The sequence below is a fragment of the Nicotiana tabacum genome, chromosome 24 (genome assembly GCF_000715075.1).
Source record: "Nicotiana tabacum cultivar K326 chromosome 24, ASM71507v2, whole genome shotgun sequence".
Lineage (NCBI taxonomy): Eukaryota > Viridiplantae > Streptophyta > Magnoliopsida > Solanales > Solanaceae > Nicotiana > Nicotiana tabacum.
The window spans coordinates 111,859,828-111,880,901 of record NC_134103.1 but is presented as its reverse complement, the minus strand read 5'-3'; positions in this window follow the sequence as shown (position 1 = coordinate 111,880,901).

The window sequence follows — 21,074 nt, the reverse complement described above, 5'->3', positions numbered from 1 at the left end:
TTGTTCATAGTATAGTGAATGGATCACTATACACAAAGTTGAATCATTAGAATACTGCGGTTAAAGATAATCATAATAGTCTTCTTATAGTTAGTGCAGTTATAGGCTATATTCATATAATAAGATATAGGTCTTTTAACTTGTGTAGGCAAAATTTTACTAGGTCCAGTCTATATAAAATTTGAGTTAAGTCTTAAATTGAAGAGAAATTAGCCCAGGCATGATTGTGGTTGAACAAAATTGGATAAGTTGGTCAAGTAGACTTAGTAAAAGATAAACTACCAGCTATGTTTATTTATAAATAACTTATTATAAAAATTGGCCAATTCATAAAATATTACTAATATTAGCCAAATATTACCAATATTAGCCAATTAGCTATTTGTACCAAAAAAAGATCAAATTTTGCTTTCTTTTAGGTGGATATTATTAGAATAGATTGGGTACATCTTAAGAAGCTTGAATCTTAGTTTTGGGATAATTTGGTGGAGTTTTGAGGTAGTTTGAATTAAAAATTCGAAGTAGAAGATAACATGAAAAAATGATATGTGTATCACATATGCATCATATTTGTATCAAATGTATATCACATGTATATCCATGCATACCTGTGTGTGAGATACATGCGTGATACATGTGTCGCAGAAGAATATTATGAACTCGATTTTTAACTACGAATTTTGATACCAAATCACCTCCAATCTTCCTAAAATTTTGTTTATCGACTCATCTATAAATTTTCAACGAATTTCAACCATACCCATTGAAATGTCAGAATTTTGCCATGAATTTTTAATCAATTTGGACTCTTTTTCTTGAAGGAAAGGAAAAATATTCCTAAAAGGAATAAATCTCTTTCATATACCTTATTCTTTTTTTGGAGTAGAAGTTTTGTACTTCTATGAATTGACGTTTTCTTCTCACAACAAGAACAACCTCCATAATGTAGTCTTTACGAGAATCATGTTTAGGAGAAATTATTCTCTCAAAAATTTTATTTTTCCTTTTTATATTAATTAGTGATAGAGCATATGTAGGTTGATTGACCAAACCATAATATATTATTATGCCTAGTTTAGTATATTTTTCTTTTATACTTATTGTCCATCAAGCTTTGCACTGTTAGTTTGCGCATGTATCATATTATTTCGATCCCAACAAGTGGTATCAGATCCAATGGTTCGAAGTGTGATCGAAGACATATTCAGGCGGGTTCAAATCAAGCCGCAACTAATTTGACAATAATGAAGATTTATCCAAAAAGTTTGAACGTGATGCTACATGTAGAGATAAATTACAATCACAAATATTCAAAACCCCTGCTGCTGCATCTTTTATAGAAATAAAACTTTTTTTAACCCATATTTGGGCTCCTTTTAACAAATGCCAGTTTTAAGCCATGCCTATTTGTAACACATGAGCTCCAACGCCAGTTTTAACTCAGGTGCTTGAGCTCTTTTTAACCCATGTCAGTTTTAACCTATGTTTATTTTTAATGCGTGCATGAGCTCCTTTTAACGAGGGATTTGCATCTATACCCAGTTTTTGGGTCACATTTTAACTTATACCCGCTTTTTAAAAATAATTGCAAGTATACCCACTTTTCGGGTAAGTTCAGACATACGGGCCTGAAGTAGTAAAAGTTTATGTCTCAAGATTGAACTTCAAAATGTTTTGCCTGAAGTGTAGCCTTATCAAAGTAAAACTTCAGATATTTTTGCCTGAAGTTTGACCTGACTTGCAAAGGCAATCACGCAAATTTCAGTTCATAGTGTAATGGCAAACTTCAGTTCAATAAAACTACAACATGTTTTGGCTGAAGTTTTTATTTTGTAATTGATAAACTTCGGCATTCTAGGAGCTGAAGTTTTATTTTGTAATTGTTGAACTTCAGCATTCTAGGAGCTGAAATTTTGTTTTGTAATTGCTAAACTTTAGCATTCTAGGAGCTGAAATTTTATTTTGTATTTGCTGAACTTCAGCATTCTAGGAGCTGAAATTTTTATTTTATTTTTGCTAAACTTCACCAGTCTTAGAGCTGAAGTTGTATTCTGCCTTTCTTTGAAGTTAGATGGCTTTAAAATATAACTTAAGCCTAATTGTGCTGAAGTTTTAATTGATTTTTTGATAATGTTCTGAAGTTATTTTTCCTATCTTTTATTTTTCAGTTCTGCAGCCCTTTTCTGTCATTTTTCCTGCAGATGATATCATAAATCAAGGGGTAAGCTAATTCCAAGAGATCACGAGAGCAACTATGGTAGTAGTCAGTAGTCAGTAGTCAGAGCAACTTGTGGCAGGTAACTTGAAAGAGAGGACATGTAGTAGTCAGTTGCTGTTGTATGTTTAAGAAGGATGGATCAGGAAAAGACACAAATCACACCTACTTTAACCAGCTTGTGGAGTTTTATTTACTCGTCCTTCAACATAGAATATGGTAGTTGATAAGATTTAATAAAAATTTTACAGGTCCAATCAATAATACTTATACAAAGACTCATGTGTTTGAGAGAGAAAAGAAGAAGAGGAAAAGAAGAGGAGGAAGAAAGGAGCGCATAGGTCAAGAGGAAGAAGAGGAGGCGTCTGAAATTGTCAAAATTAGGTTATAGGTTAAAGAATTTTAAAAATATGGGTACGTGCAATTTTTACCCTTTTAACCCATTTTTGGGCTTCTTTTAACCAATACCAAGATTCTTTTCAACCTATACCTATTTTAATCATGACAAGCAGCAGCGGTGAATATTATGTGAAGAAGACGAATCAAGTTTTGTGAAGAAATTTCAGGCTATGGGGAAAATTGTTAGGATTTTGCCCTGAATTTTTAATCTATTAGGACCCTCTTTCTTGAAGGAAAGGAAAAAGATTCCTAAAAGCAATAAATCTCTTTTATATGCCTCATTCTTTTCTTGGAGGAGAAGTTTTGTACTTCTATAAATTGACTTTTTTTTTCACAACAAGAACAACCTCCACAATATAGTATTTACGAGAATCATGTTTAGGGGAGATTATTCTCTCAAAAATTTTATTTTTCCTTTTTATATTAATTATTGATAGATCATATGTAGGTGGATTGACCAAACTATAATAAATTATATTGCCTAGCTTAGTATATTTTTCTTTTATACTTTGATTTATCGTCCATCAAGCTTTGCATTGTTAGCTTCCGCATGCACCATATTATTTCGATCCCAATATGAAAAAGTTTTCTTTTTGCTTAGAATTTTGGAATCTTATATTTATATATATCTTTTTATATTTCATCACCTAATTATTTGCTACCCCATCCATGAAATTTACTTTTCGTCTTGCATTTAATGTTGTTAATCACGCTTAAAAATATGGAAGAAGATCTTTGCGTGTGATTTTTGGAGAGAAAGAACCTTATTTGTTTGGATTTTCAATTTTTATATGTGCTTGGCTAGTTTTGGTAAGTTTATGATTAATGTCTAGAGGTTGATAAGTTGGGACTTATTTGGAACATTTATATAAGATTCCCGTATTAAAATCCAAATATTATTTAGGCTGGTCATCAGGTTGGACTTCACAAAATTAATATGGTTACTTAAAGCCCTAGATCATACCATGTTAATAGACGTGTCATGGCAAGTCAAATAGAAAACCAATGAGATGGTGCCATGTTTTCAATACCATGGCATGCACAAATGCCAGTCAAAATAAGCAATCGAAAATATCAAGTTCAAGCTCATTGTGTTCAAACTAAAAATATTTGTTTGTGTGATTGAATCGGAGTTATTATCCGTGACAAATAAAATAAATTCAAGATAAACTTGTCAAACCATTGTAATATCGTTTCCGAAGAGAAGAATTGAAGAACTATAAGCCACTCTCTTTGGAACCCTCATTACTCATTTAAAATCGAATATTGCACTTTGTTTCTTTATTCATTGTCTTTGATTTTCATACTTGAAATTTGTGTGCAGTGTGAAAAAAAAATTCTTACTAGTATAGAAATTTATAAAATTAATTTAATTCATATTTGAAAAAAAAAATACTCAAATGTCATGTCTCTCGAAACTTGAAAAACAAATAATATGATTAAGGTCATCAACTATTCCATAAAATTACAAGAGAGTTTCAAGCGCTATATGACCGCAAGATCGTTGGTTTCAACTCCCATCAACATCTAGATCTTATTTAATTTGGACTTCTCTAATAATATACATTTGTTAATTGTCTTTTTACTTGTGCGTTAGTTTTAAATGTTATTTAACTGAACGTGTAAGTTAATGATTGTGTTGCACTGACCATATCCATCACAATTACCAACATCTATCTAGCAAGAATACAATTACTATCATAATCAATGTTGATCAACCTATCACAAACAGTATTTTAAAATTCGTAGGCTTAAGGCGGGGCGTTTTAGGCCTAAGTCCTTAGGGGCTTCGTCCCATGAGCATTTAATTTATAATATTATTAAAAATAATATAATTACAGTAAATATTTATAAACATGTAAAATTGTATAAAAATTGAAGAAAACTATAAATATGTAAAAAATATATATATAGATGTATTGCATCCCCACAAAACATTAGTCAAAATAATCTATTATATGCTACTTACAAGCACAAGTAACTTAAGTCGAAAAAAATAAAGTTTTCTACATGCAAGAATAAAAAGGATGACTAACCTGCAATTTGAACTTTGAACTTTATGAGAATGGAGTTCTCTTTGTATTTGTAAAAAAAATTGAATATTCGTTGCTTTTGGGGATATTAGCAGACTAGCGGACAGGATAAAGAATTGGAAAAAATCATAAATTAGGTCTTTAATCAAAAAAAGGTCTTGACTTTTAAATTTAATACATTTCAGTTCATTTTTAAATTTTTTGAGTAATTACAAGTTGACTTTTGAGAATTTGGGTATTATATGAAGGACTTATTCAATAAATTTTAATTTAATTTGATAAAGTTTCTGGGGCTTACGTCTCATTATAAAAACGCGCCTCAAACGCCTGGGCGTACGCCCCGAATCGTTGGGCGTACGCTTCTTGAGACTTTCGCCCCACACCATCGCCTCGGGACATTTTTGGTGCGCCTCTCCCCGGAACTCGCCCCGAAAATACCTTTTACTATATTGATCACAAGTAAATAGAATTTCTAAACATCGATCTACTTGAATTATAAAAGGATCTTTTAACTCATCTACAACAAGAAGAAGCATAGTAACAATAATGTAAGAAGAGAAAGAGAGTGGTGAGTGACGAAACAAACTAGGAAACATGAAGCACAAAACTATAGGAATAGAATAGAGGAGGGAGAGATGACATGACCCAAGCTAATTATAGCCTGTACCACGTGATAGATCCTTTACACATTATGCCGAATAATTTGTGCAATGTTGATCAGACTCAGGCCAACAGAATATTCATGGGGATTCATAATTTATAAGTTGATGGGTTCTATATCTAATGCGTTTTCAACTATGAACTTATTAGATTTTTAAGGTAGAACAACTTAGTAGACACTTGTAATTGTTCGTGTTTGTTATTCAGGTTCTTATATTCAACGAAGTTTCATCCAAACACTTATAGTTATTCAAAGTTAGTGTGTTAAACCCTCTCTGACCATTGATCAAGTTTATGTGGCAACTTAATTGTTGAACTAAATAAAATACGTATATTTCACGCGTATAAGGAGCGTGAACATAAATATTTAAACAAAAAATGATTAAAATAAGGGAAAATATTAAAAGAAAAAGGGAAATACAAAAAAAAATCAACTTAAAAGAAGAAAGAAAAGGTCGAAGAGTGTTTTTTCTTTCACTTTCACGTTCTGCCTCCCCCACCCCCTTTTCTCTACCCCCCTCCCTTCTTCACATTACTCCCACTCCCTCATATTAACCCAAAATCTACTGCAACACAGCTCTCTTCCACCACTTCTTCATCCACCAGTGATATCGCTCGTCATTACAGATCAAACCACTGCCAGATTAGCAACAATTTTTTGGGAAATTATTTTCCCACATCCCAATTCCCAACTTTAAAAATAGTCTTTGCAAAGAATAGAAATAGAAATAGTGGAAGAAGATCGCGGTGAAACCTGTTTCCATATAGTTTTTTTGTAGTGAAATTTCAAGTTCTAGATGATGTTTTTGGTAATGTTGTTTTACGTGGTCATTTCTGATGGCCGATTCTTTTAGTGGTTGATTGGTGATGCTATAGTGCACTGTTGGCTGTAAAGAACCTTTGTAGGTATAGGTGATGGGGTCCATACCCATTAAGGAAATGAAAATAAAAGTGTCAGATAACCAAAACAAGTTTTGGCCAAACTTGATTTTGATATCAATTTGTAAGAATCAAATTGGCAAGTTGCAACGAGGCAAGCTTTTGTGGTTGAAAGTGAGACCAGTCTTCCTATAAATAGGTGCATCGGCTTGATTCTTTAGACATACAGAAGCAACAAAGCTTCAAGTATTTCACAAATAGTAAAATAGTTTGTGAGAGAAAATAGAGAGTGTGAGCAATATCGTAGTGAGGTGAAAATTTAATAAAGAGTTATTTCTTTTGAGTGTGCAGTGGTTCCTCGAGTATTTACTCGGGACTACAGAGTGTAAAATTCCTCATTATAGTAGATTCCTTTGCTCCTCTCGGGCTCGTTATTGTTTTTCCCTTATTCAGACAGGGGTTTTCACGTTAAATTCTTTGTTGCCATGACCCCAATTTCCTTCCGTAGGATATCGTGATGACACCTAGCCTCTAAGACTAGGTAAGCCTAACAAAACATACGGAATATAACTGAAATGACAAATAACTCTCAATACTCAACAATTTAACATAAAGAAACTCTGCAACTCAGTATATACATTTTCCTAAAACCCGGCAAATACAAGTCACAAGCTCTAAATAGTAGTACTGAATAATCCTATATATCAACGTCTATAAAAAGATAAGGAAAATAGTATAGTCTAGGTAGAGGGGGACTCTTAGGCCTGTGGACGCCGACAGGTATACCTTGAAGTCTCCGAAGTTGAGCTCTCGCTAGTACTTGGGCTGGTAAGAGGTACCTGAATTTGCACAAAAAGATGTGCAGAAGCGTAGCATGAGTACACCACAACGGTACCCAGTAAGTGTCAAGTGTAACCTAAGTAGAGTAGTGATGAGGTCGGGTCAAGGTCCTACTGGAATAAATAGGAAAAATTGTACGAGTGTATGGCAGTGTAGTAATGATAACAATGAAATTGAAACAACAATAACATATCAAGGTTAGCTACACGGAACTAAAGCAAATAATGCAACATGGAGAAAACAAGGAATGGTATGATAAGGAAACAAAACAACAAATGACAAGTGCAGCAATGGAGAAATACCAATAAGAGTCACTATCGAGGTACCACTTCGTAGTCTCAAATCACAAGAATAATTTACAATATTTCTTTATATCACCACGGGAGCCTTGCATTTAGTTTTGAAAATTATTTTTCCGAAATAGCATCCTGCGTTTTACCCCACCTTATCACACTACGTGGCTTCTAGTAGTTCCCCTACTAGCCACGCATATCAAACCCACCTTATCTCACCGCATGCGTCTCAACCCCAAAACCTTATACCACTGCATATATATCAATATCACAACGTATCACAAATCGCACCTCAAGTGCCCAATATCACAACTTGCCAAGAAACCGACAACAATAGTATTTTCATAACAAGTAGCCCATGGCTCAACCACAATGTGCACAAGAGTATCAACAATGACAACCGGAAGTGAATAACTCAAAAAGAATAGTATTTACAACTTAACACTTTGCCTCAATGTGAATCACAACCTTTATAACTCAGTGCCACTTTCAACAACAAGATACTCCAAGAATAACAACTTCAAGTAAAGAATTCAATGGTTAAATAATGAATATGGAATAAAGGAAACAAGAACTTCAACTAAACATGTAGAGTAATTAACAAGTAAGAGATAAAACAAGTAAAGCATATGAAGGTAGCCTAGAAATGATGATTATAACATGTTAATTTAACTCAATTAAGGCATGAAAGGAATCTATATAGCTAAAACAGGTAAATTTCCACATTTAGCCCGTACACACACTCGTCACCTTGCGTACACTGTTTTCACACATCACAGTTATCACAAACAATATCAATCCTAAGGGGTAATTCTCCCACACAAACAATATCAATCCTAAGGGGTAATTCTCCCACACAAAGTTAGGCAAGCTACTTACCTCGAAACATGCTAAATCAATCCACTTGTAGGCCTTTCCCTCGATTATTCAACTCCGAACGGCTTGAATCTATCCAAAACAACTTCATACCATAAATATAAGCTACAGGAAACTATTTCGAATTATAAAGTTACAATCTTTGCAAAAAAATAAAAAGTCAACTCAAAAAGTCAACACAGGCCCGCGTCTCGGAACCCGACCAAAATTATAAAATTCGAACACTCATTCGATAACGAGTCCAACCATATAACAATTACTCAAATCGCCTTTCAAATCCCCAAATATTAGCCTAAGAAGTTTTCGTAATTTCTCCCCAAATTTCCAACTCAAATCACTAATTAGATGATAAAAACAACAATAGATTTGTGTAATTTAACCAAAACCGAGTTAGGATTTCTTACCCCAATCATTTCCTGGAAAATCTCCCGAATAATCACCACAAACCGAGCTTTCTAGGTCCAAAAATGGATTATGAAACTCAAACCCTCGAAGACCCCTTTTCTGCCTAGGGATTCCGCATCTGCGGCCCTTTAGTTGCACCTGCAAAAAATCCATCACAGGTGCGATTCCCACTTAACTCTAGGGTTCCGCTTCTGACTATGGCTCACACCTGCGAGCCCACTTCTACGAAGAAATGACCGCATCTGCGGTCCTGCCTTAAGGCCCTTCCCAAATTTCGCTTCTGCGGAAGAAATGTCCGTGCCTACGGAGGCGCACCTGCGAGCCCAGCCCTGTCTCTCCTTTTCTCTTCTGCGCTTCACCTTCCACACCTACGGTCAATCCCTCCGCAGGTGAGATGACACCAGCAGGCTTGGGACTTCAACAATATGAACCAGCCAAAATTTGTTCCGGATTCAATCTGAATCATACTTGGGGCCCATGGGACCCGTCTGAATGTACCAACAAATTCCAAAACACATAATGGACCTACTCGAGGCCAAAAATCATATCAAACAACGCTGATTCTATGAATCGCAACCCAACTCAAGCCTATGAAACTATGAACTTCTGAATTCCATAACTAATGCTGATTCACGCCAAACCGACTCCAATTGACTTCAAATTTTGCACACATGTCATAAATGACATGGCGGACCTATTACAACTTGCGGAATTAGAATCCAGCCCCGATATCAATAAAGTCAACTCCCAGTCAAACTTTCCAATTCTTCCAAACCTTCAACTTTTTAATTTTCACCAATTCACGCCGAAATGACCTACGGACTTCCAAATCAACATCCGGACATTCTCCTAAGTCTAAAATCACCATACGGAGCTATTGAAACCATCAAAATTCCATTACGGAGTCGGCTATACAAAAGTCAAACTACGGTCAACTCTTTCAACTTAAGACTTCAACTTAGAGACTATGTGTCCCATTTTACTCTGAAACCAAAATCAAACACCCCGGCAAATTATATAACCACAATATAACATAGAGGAGGAAATAAATAGGGGATCGGGGCTGAAATACTCAAAACGATCGACCGGGTCGTTACATCCTCCCCCTCTTAAAATAAACGTTGGTCCTCGAACGAGTATAGAGATATACCTGAAGTGGTGAAAAGATGAGGATAATGGCTATGCATATCATGCTCAGTCTTTCAAGTCGCCTCCTCGACTAGTTGACCTCTCAACTGAATCTTCACTGAAGCAATGTTATTCGACCTCACTTTTGGACCTACCTGTCCAAAATGGCCACCGGCTCCTCAACATAAGACAAATCATCGTCCAACTCGATTGAGTTGAAGTCTAACACATGAGACAGATCACCGTGATACTTTCGGAGCATAGAAACATGGAATACTGGATTAACAACAGCTAAACTAGGTGGCAGTGCAATTGTAGGCCACCTCTCTAATCCTCTCAAGAATCTCAAAAGGTCCGATATATCTAGGGCTCAACTTGCCCTTCTTCCCGAACCTCATAACACCCTTCATGGGTGAAACCCGGAACAAGACCCGCTCTCCAATCATGAATTCAGCGTCGCGAACCTTCCGATCCACATAACTCTTCTGTCTAGATTGGGCTGTGCGAAGCCGATCTTGAATCAATTTAACCTTTTCCAAAGCATTCTGAACCAAGTCTGTACCCAATAGCCTAGCCTCACCCTGCTCAAACCAACCCACCGAAGACCGATACCACCTCCCATACAAGGTCTCATATGGAGCCATCTGAATGCTCGACTGGTAAGTTGTTGTTGTAGGCAAACTCCGCAAGCGAAAAGAACTGATCCCACGAACCCCCGAACTCCATGACACATGCACGAAGCATATCCTCTAATATCTGAATAGTGCGCTCGGACTGTCCATCCGTCTGAGGGTGGAATGATGTGCTCAATTCAACATGTGTGCCTAACTCACATTGTACGGCCTTCCAGAATCACGATGTAATTTGCGTACCTCGGTTAGGCATGTTCATGGATCGGATTGGACAGGATTTGGCATTCTTTGGACTATAATTTCGGATTTCGGATTTGGTAAATTGCAATCCGAATCCGAACCAAATTAAATTCGGTTCGGATAAATATTTCGGATTATGGTTCTGATTGTAAGCCTTGTATATTAAGATGCTAAAATAAAAGACTTTAAGTATAGCTAGCTATAACTAACGAGTCATACACAATATTCCATACAATTACTCAAATCTTTCATGATAAGGAAACTATATAAGATCACAACACACTTGGATTGAGAAACAGGAAAAAGCACACCCGTTCCAACCATCACATACCCCGAACGCGATCTCGGCTTAATCTCTAGGGCTTTTACTCAGACTTCAACGCTCCAAATCACTCAAATTCATTCCATAACATCTACATAGCTCGGAATCACTCCTACAAGGTATAAAACACACAATAAGTTCAAAACACTATCAATTAAAGCTCAAAACGAATAAAGTACAGTAAATTAGAGTGCAATAAGGGACTAAAACACGATATTATAGCCTACCATCAGTCGTCTACACAAAATTCGAAACTACAGTCAACTCTTTCAATTAAGACTCCAACTTAGGGACTATGTGTTCTATTTCACTCCGAAACCAAAATAAAATACCCCGGCAAGTTACATAACCATAATATAATATAGAGGAGTCAATAAATAGGGGATCAGGGCTATAATACTCAAAACGATCGGTCGGATCGTTACATTAGTGTCCTTGTTATTCTTTTTATTCATGTTAATTACCATATCTCGGTGCTATGTTATTGTTTCGATATTATTACCGTACATATTATTTTAAGTGGGGTTTATTTCTAACAACTGGTATCAGAGCACATGTTCTTCTAGTTCAAAAAAATACTGTTCACAGTCTATAGTACTATACTTGGTAAAAAGATAAAATATTTGGAGTAAAGTACGAGGTAGTAAAATTCAACGGAGATAGCGATTTCTCAATATGGCATAAAAGGATGAGCGATTCGCTCATCCAACAAGGATTACACAAGGTATTAGACAGTGATGCCAAGATGCCTGATACCATGAAAGTAGAGAATTGGGCTGGCATGGATAAAAAGTCTACTAGTGCAATTAGGTTGCACTTATTAGATAATGTGATAAATAACATCATCAATGAAGACACTGCATGTGACATTTGGACAATGTTGAAAAGCCTATATATTTCCAAAATGCTGACAAATAAATTGTGTCTGAAGAAGCAATTATACGCCCTACATATGGTGAAGGTACAATTTTTTTGTCACTTTTGAATGTGTTTAATGGACTAATCTCGCAGCTTGCAAACCGCGGAGTAAAAATTGAGGAAGAGGATAAAGCAATCTTGCTCTTGAACTCATTGCCATCTTTGTACGATAATTTAGCAACAACCATCCTGCACGAAAAAACTATTATTGAGTTGAAGGACGTCACATCGGCTCTTCTACTCAATGAGAAGATGAGAAAGAAGCCTGAAAATCAAGGACAAGCTCTCATCACAGAAGGTAGAGGCAGGAGTTACCAAAGGAATTTGAGTAACTTTGGTAGACCCGAAGGTCATGGGAAGCCCAAGAATTAATCCAAATTAAAAGCCAGAAATTGCTACAATTCCGATCAATATGGTCACTTCAAAAGAGATTGCCCAAATCTAAGGAAGGGCAAAGTGATTGTAGTGGCCAGAAAAATAACGACAACACAACTGCCACGGTGCAAAACAATGATAATGTTGTTCTCTTCATAAATGAGGATGAGGAATGCATGCACTTGGCAGGTCTAGAGTCGCAATGGGTGGTTGATACAACAGAATCTCACAATGCCTCACCGGTAAGATTATTTTTTTCCAGATATGTAGCAGCTGATTTTGGCACTATGAGAATGGGTAATACGAGTTACTCAAAGATTTCTGGGATCGGTGACATTTGTATCAAGACAAATGTTGGATGCACATTAGTTCTAAAGGACGTACGACATGTACCTGATTTGTGAATGAACTTAATCTTGGGAATAACTTTGGACCGAGATGAAGACTCACCAAGGGATCATGATAATTGCAAAGGTAGTTGCTCGTGGTACGTTGTATAGGACAAATACAGAAATATGCCGAGGTGAATTGAACGCTGCACAAGATGAGATTTTTGCAGATTTGTGGCACAAAAGAATGGGTCATATAAGCAAGAAGGGTTGTAGATTCTTGCCAGGAAATCAATCATCTCTTTTGCCAAAGGTACAACGGTAAAATCTTATGACTACTGTTTATTTAGTAATCATCATAGAGTCTCATTTCAGACATCATCTGAAAAGAAGAATTAAGTACACCCGATTTGGTATTTAGTAATCGGGTTTATATCTTGAAAACTAAAGATCGGGTGTTTCAAGTTTTCCAGAAGTTTCATGCTCTGGCAGAAAGGGGGGCAGATCAAAAGCTAAAGCGTCTCCAAACTGATATTGGAGGTGAGTACACTTTAAGAAAATTTGAAGAGTACTGTTCGAGCCATAGGATCAGACATGGAAAAATAGTTCCTGGAACTCCACAACATAATGGTATAGTTGAGAGAATGAACTGCACCATTGTTGAGAAGGTGAGAAGCATGCTCAGAATAAACTACCTAAGTCATCTAGGATGAAGCAGTTCAGATATCTTGTTACCTGATCAATAGGAGTACATCAGTTCTATAGGAGTTTGACATCCCAGAGGGAGTCTAGGCCAACAAGGAGATGTCCTACTTACATCTGAAGGTATTCGGTTGCAGATATTTTGCACATGCACCAAAGGAGCAAAGCACAAAGTTGGATGATAAATCCGTTCCTTGCATATTCATCGGATATAGAGATGAAGAATTCGGGTACAGATTATGGGATCCAGTGAAGAAGAAGGTCGTCAGAAGTAGAGATGTAATCTTTTGTGAAAATGAATTTAAAATTGCAGATGACCAGCAGAGAAGGCCAAGAATGATATAATCCCTAGCCTTGTTACCATTCCTTCTACTTCTAACAATCCCGTAAGTGCATAAAGTAGGACCGACGTGGTTGTCGAGTAGGGAGGGCAACCTGATGAGGTTATTGAGCAGGGGGAGCAACTTGATAATGTTGTCGAGCAAGTGGAGTACCCCAATCAGGGAGAATAACAACCTCAACCTCTGAGAAGATCAGAACGGCCAAGGGTAGAGTCATTCAGGTACACAGAGTATGTCCTTATCAGCGATGAAAGGGAGCCAGAAAATCTTAAGGAGGTGGACTCCCATCCAGAAAAGAATCAGTGGATGAAAGCCATGCATAAAGAGATGGAATCTCTATAAAAAAATGACACGTACAAGCTGGTTAAACTTCCAAAGGATAAAAGATCACTCAAATGCAAATGAGTCTTTAAACTCAAAAAAGATGTAAATGGCAAGCTAATTAGATACAAAGCTCGATTGGTGGTAAAAAGCTTCGAACAAAAGAAAGGTATCGATTTTGATGAAATTTTCTCACATGTTGTCAAAATTACTTCTATTCGAACAATTTTGAGCTTAGTAGCTATCCTAGATCTTGAAGTGGAGTGGTTGAATGTGAAATCTGCATTTCTTCATGGAGATTTGGAAGGGGAGATTTATATAGAGCAGCCAGAAGGATTTGAAGTAGCTGGAAAGAAATACATAGTGTGCAAATTGAATAAGAGTCTTTATGGATTGAAGCAAACACAAAGGCAGTGGTACAAAAAGTTTGACTCATTCATGAAAAGTCAAACTTACATAAAGACATATTCTGACCCATGTGTATACTTCAAAAGATTTTCTCACAATAACTTTATTATTTTGTTGTTGTATGTGGATGACATGTTAATTGTTGGACAAGACAAGGAGCTGATTGCAAAGTTGAAGGGAGACTTGTCCAAGTCATTTGATATGAAGGACTTGGGCCAGCACAATAGATTCTGGGGATGAAGATTGTCTGAGATAGAACAAGCAGAAAGTTATGCGTGTCTTAGGAGAAGTATATTGAACGTCTATTAGAATGCTTCAACATGAAGAGTGCTAAGTCAATCAGCACACCTCTTGCTAGCCATCTGAAGTTAAGCAAGAAGATGTGTCCTACAACAATAAAAACAAAAGGAGCATGACCATAGTTCCTTATTCTTCAGCAGTCGGAAGCCTGATGTATGCAATAGTATGCACCAGACCTGATATTACTCATGCAATTGGTGTTGTTAGCAGGTTTCTTGAAAATCCTAAAAAAAATACTGGAAGCAGTCAAATGGATACTCAGGTACTTGAGAGGTACCACAAAAGATTGTTTGTATTTTAGAGGATCTGATCCAATCTTAAAGGGCTATACATATGCTGATATGTGTCACGACCCAAAACTAACCCTCTATCGTGATGGCGCCTATCATGGAACTAGGAAAGCCGACTTATTTCCAAAACAAAATGATATTTTTATTTCAAAGATAATTTCAAGATTATTTAACATAACAACCTCCATTTAAAGAGTTCAAATCAAAGAAAAACAGAAGTGCGAAAAAGAAAAGTCTGACATCGGGGTGTCACTAGCCATGAGCATCTACTATAATCTGTCTAACAATATCAAGGCTAACTCAGCCTGAAAAAATAGCTAAATACTACTAGAGGAAGATAAGAGGGAGAAGAGCAGGGGCTGCGATTGCCAAACAGCTACCTTGTTATCTCCAACGAAATCTGCAACTAGAACACTCAATAACCGCTACCGTGTCCAGCCACACCTGGATCTGCACACAAGATACAGGGAGTAACGTGAGTACGCCAACTCAGTAAGTAACAACAATAAATAAAGACTAAGCAGTAGTGATGAGCAATAAAGCATATAACGTTCATATCAGGAAATCTCAGTAAAATACCACATGCTCTTAAAAATCAGGATTTGAATCAAACATCTCGTTTAAACCCAGTTCCAATAAAAATCATTTTAAAGACATTTTTCCAATAGTTTTTCAAACAAAGGCTTAATGCAAAGGTGAGCAAAAATGATGAAATCATAAACAGCCACTCGGGCAAACCTTACAGTCACTCGTGCCACTCGGGTATACCTCACAATCACTCTTGCCACTCGGGCATGCCTCACAATCACTCTTGCCACTCGGGCATGCCTCACAATCACTCTTGCCTCCCAGTCACTCAGCACTTGGCACTCGGCACTCCGCACTCGCACTCAGTAGGTACCTGCGCTCACTGGGGGTGTGTACAGACTCCGGAGGGGCTCCTTCAACCCACGTGCTATAATCTGCACGGACAACTCACGTGCGATAATAATAAAGTATGTTGCAGGCGGGCAGCCCCAATCCATACTCATCCTCACCAATCAAGCCCTCGGCCTCACTCAGTCACAAGTATGCTGCAGGCGGGCAGCCCCGATCCACACTTATCCTCACAATTCAAGCCCTCGGGCATTCCAGTAAAACAGGGCATTCGACCCAAAACATTTATATGCATCAAAATAGAGTCATAAAACTGAGTTATGCGGTAAACAAATATAAACATGACTGAGTATAGATTTTTAATCGAAAACGGTGAGAGGATGATAAGAAACAGCCCCTAAGGGTCCAAACAGCATTGGCGCAAGGCCCAAACATGGCATTCAGCCCAATTTACTGAAATTGTTTCTAAAACATATAAGTATCAAATGGTTTCAACAAAGTATGCAACTTTACAGTTGCTACGGGATGGACCAAGTCACAAATCCCCAACAGTGCACGCCCACACGCCCGTCACCTAGCATGTGCGTCACTTCAAAATAATAGAATGATACGAAATCCGGGATTTCATACCCTCAGGACTAGATTTACAATCGTTACTTACCTCAAACCGGTCAAATCTCTACCCCGCAATGCTCTTGCCTCTGGACTCTGCCTCCAAATACTCCAAATCTATTCACAATCAGTATAATACCATCAATATACGCTAATGGAATGAATTCCACAAGAAAAGCTTCAAAATTAGACCAAAACCCGAAATTGGCTCAAAACTCGCTTGTGGGGACCACGTCTCGGAACCCGACAAAAGTTACAAAATCCGAAAGCCCATTCAACCACGAGTCTACCCATACCAATTTTACCAAAATCCGACCTCAACTCGACCCTTAAATCTACAAATCTTATTTCCAAATTTTCCAAGTTCCAATCTCTGATTTACACCTCAAAATCATGTAATCTAGTCGGATTATTCGATGATAATTCAATATTATGGAGTAGAAATGATCACAAGGGACTTACCTCAAGTTTTCTTTGAAAATATACCAAAATCGCCTCTCCCCAAGCTCCAATTTGTCAAAAATGGCATATGTCAAAAATGGCATATGGCCCTCGATTATGTCTTCGACCTGTCCTTCGACCGTGACCCTCGACCCTGGGCTCGATCATGCCTTCGATCGTGGCCCTCGACTCTGAGCTCGATCTGGGCTTCGGTCGTGGCCTTCGACCCTGAGCTCGATCTGGGCTCAATTTCTGGGCAGAAGCAATTTCCAACAGAAGGAAATTGCAGCAGTTTTTCTAGTTCAATTATTTTTGATCTGTTAACCATCCGAAACTCACCCGAGGCCCTCGGGACCTCAACCAAATATACCAACAAGTCCTAAAACATCATACGAACTTAGTTTAATCCTCAAATCACCTCAAACAACGCTAAAACCATGAATTACACCCTAATTCAAGCCTAATGAACGTTGGAATTTCTAATTTCTACAAATAACTCCGGAACCTATCAAATCACATCCGATTGACCTCAAATTTTGCACACAAGTCCTAAATGACATAACAGAGGTATTCCAATTTTCAGAATCGGATTCCGACCCCGATATCAAAAAGCCGACCCCCCGGTCAAACTTCTCAAAAATAAAACTTTCGGCATTTCAAGCCTAAATCCTCTACGGACTCCCAAATAATATTCCGGACACGCTTGTAAGCTCAAAATCACCATACGGAGCTATTGGAATCATCAAAATTCAAATCCGAGGTCGTTTACATATAGGTCCATATCCGGTCCACTTTTCTAACTTAAAATTTTTCAATTATGAGACTAAGTGTCTCATTTCACTCCGAGTTCCTTCCGGACTCGAACCAACTAACATGATATAACATAATATAGTTGAATAACACAAAAAGAAGTAGGAATGGGGAAAACAGGGTTAAAACTCTCAAAACAACCGGTCGGGTCATTACATCCTACCCCACTTAAACATACGTTCGTCCTCGAACGTGCCCAGAGTTGTTCCAAAAGCCATCAAATCGCTGTGTAGCTTTCACATGCACATACCCGGGGCTGATCCCACATCACCCTATCCCATACAGGTCCGATAGCACAGCATAACTGAAATTTCTCAATTCAACCTAGCTTACAAGCCTTCGAATCAAATTTCCAACATTCGAAATTTTCTATAAGATGAAAAGTTTGCATCTACATACCGTATAAATCTGAACAATCTGTACCAAAAGCTGTAACCATAACTCAAATACTCAAATTCAAATACTGCATAGCTCGAATGCTCGAAGCAATGATTTTAAATCACAGTATCGACTCAAATCAATCCAGTGCCAGTAATAAACCTCATATCAACCAAACCCTCATTCTAAAACCTTCGTACAATGCCGATGATGAAAGAAACATACTGAATTCATAACCATTCATTAGACCATCAGACCATGGAGCTCTCGTTCCTTCTACAAGAACTATAGCCAATTTCAAAGCCGACTTCCGATATTATCCTCCTAATTATACCACAATCAATCTGATAGCATCAATTCTAGGCCCAATGACCTCGTCTCCTCCAACACGACCACTTTAGTGACATGACACATTAATACAATTTTAAGCCACAAACCGTGCAATCCATGCACCAGATAGCAACATTCCAAATGTACCCAATCATAATAATGACCCAAACAGGAGAACCGTTCCGCAAGCTCGACGAGTACCACCCCGACGCAATGCTAATAACCCATCACACACAGCAGAACTATAATATACGAATCTTACACAAGGGATCATATTTCCACATAACCCTGCTGCAATACGCGACCCTATCCAAATACTGGTCCATATGAAACACCTCAAGCCACCCTGCTAAAATCAATAACCATGCGCAATTCGACATCAAGTACCCAAAGTACATTACTATAACCACAGAGAAGAAAACGACACCATGCCACATAAAATCTGAAAGAACGTGACCAATACGTCATCAACCAAGCAATATCCAATACTATTCTCGCTCAAATTCCGCTATAAGGCCATAATAGAACCGCACCATATGTGCATATAACCAACGAATCACAACTCTTCGTAGCATAGAAGAGTAGCTCACAGATCATTCCAGAACACGAATAGGCTTCACATCAACCGAATGGCACATCCTTCAACAATAGCAGTATGAAGCCAATCAATCCGGCTCGGTATAGAATACACATCCTAATTGGGCCTACCAATGGGCCCCGAATCAACTATGGTCAGCCACCAATAGATAAACAACCTCCGAACGTCCACAATGACGGAATCATAACACCTTCTATCATCTGGCTAGCTCCGGCCACAACTTCACAGTCCACCACCATGAAACAATCTGCTCATGAGAACTCCCAATCTTCAATTCCATAGAATACATGAATCACCCTATTTGATTCCATCTCCATCGCCCGAATGCCTAACACCTCTCTCATACACAATCCTCCCACGAGAAATACTTTGAAACTTCTTCCGTGCCACCTACTCATCGAAAACCTTTCATGCTGCCTAAGAATTTATGTCCTTCCCTTCAACTGAACTGTGACCTAGTACATGTAAATCCTATTCCCGCATAACACACCACATCTGTTATGCCATCATGTGACAAGCATAAGAATTCCATTATCAACTCTGAGTCACTAGCAAATTACATACCTTATTAGTCAGAAACCTCTTTCTTGCTTCTTTCTAGGAGAAAATCATAACACACAACACGCTCCGTACATCGGTAGAAATTATCCGGTTTAAACCATGGTAGAACCCATCATGAACACTTTGAGATCCATTTGCACATAATCAAGATATCTTAACCGAATTCCTCTAACTTCACCAAGCCACACAGGTTGCCAAATCCGGGAGCAATTCCACGAAGCACCTGTAGATACTAGCCATGTCATAAGTACACAAATAACCGATCATACCCATTACTGTACTACCCCAAACTACTTCCAAACTGTCCTATTTCCCCAAGTCCTTTCCAAATTGCCTTCAAATTGCTATTTTATTTCCTTATTAGAACACTACTATCCTTAACTAAAACTTTCCCCACGAACTCTAGCATAGAATCACACTGCCCTAAGGCTTATAAGCCGCCGAATTCCCTTTTTATGTATTCCAAAGGTTCCACAACCAAAAATGCTTACTCCGAAGAGACTTTAGGTGAATCTAAAATAGTTTCCTTTACCTTCTTGATACCGAAATGCATAATTCACAATGATATAAGATGCCACAAGTCTCAACACCGTTCAATGCAACTCCTTGTTTTCTAGCCATATTTATAAATCTTGAATCCATTGTAACCATTCTCGAATTAACCGACCAAACAGACCGAAATGAACTGTGCCCCATTAGCACACCAACACCCAAGGGAATAAAGAGTAACCCACACTCCTACGTAACCGAGCAAATTCCCGCTCCATGTACACTACATTCTCTGCGAATAACCACTCAATTATTTTATGGTCTTCCTATAACCATAGAGCGTAATATAACTTATGTCCAGAAATTCCTTTACCCGAGTCATCCTCGACCTCTGCAAGTCATAACTGATTCACCGGTATACCCGAATTGAAACTAATACGACTCATAACCGTGCAATCAACTTGTCGATAGCAGAATCCCCCACATAGCCTTAAGCTGCAATTATATAAAATTAGAACCCGTAAGGATTTCTCCTTCTCAGTTACCAAGGTCTCACACCGTTAACCTGCCAGAATTCTCGAAGTCTTTTATAAAGCCTTTCATGATCATTTTGAATCTCCAGCTAAAATTACACACGTGACCTCCTACCGGGTAGCTAGTAATATTCCTCACAAAAGCTTCATCAACATCACACCACCGCTAGCTACACACAGGAGATAACCCACATGTGAAATTCCTTACCGACATCTCCCAATGACACTGCACTGAGTGCAACGATCACGAAATTCATAAATTCTCCTGAGTTCATGCTCGCCCACCATTTATATAAGTCAGCACTTCCCCTATTGACATCAACTGTACATCAACAATACCTTCCGAACTCAAGTCATATTGCACCTGACACAATAATCAGATCTTCACGCCTCTATTCATTCCAAACACACTTTGTACACTAACCATCACTCCAAATAGAGTATGCAGGCTGGTTTACATAGTAACACGATCCCAAACCATTCTACACTTTCTCAAGGTGCACGACTACCCTACTAGTGAATTCATATAATCTGCCACTC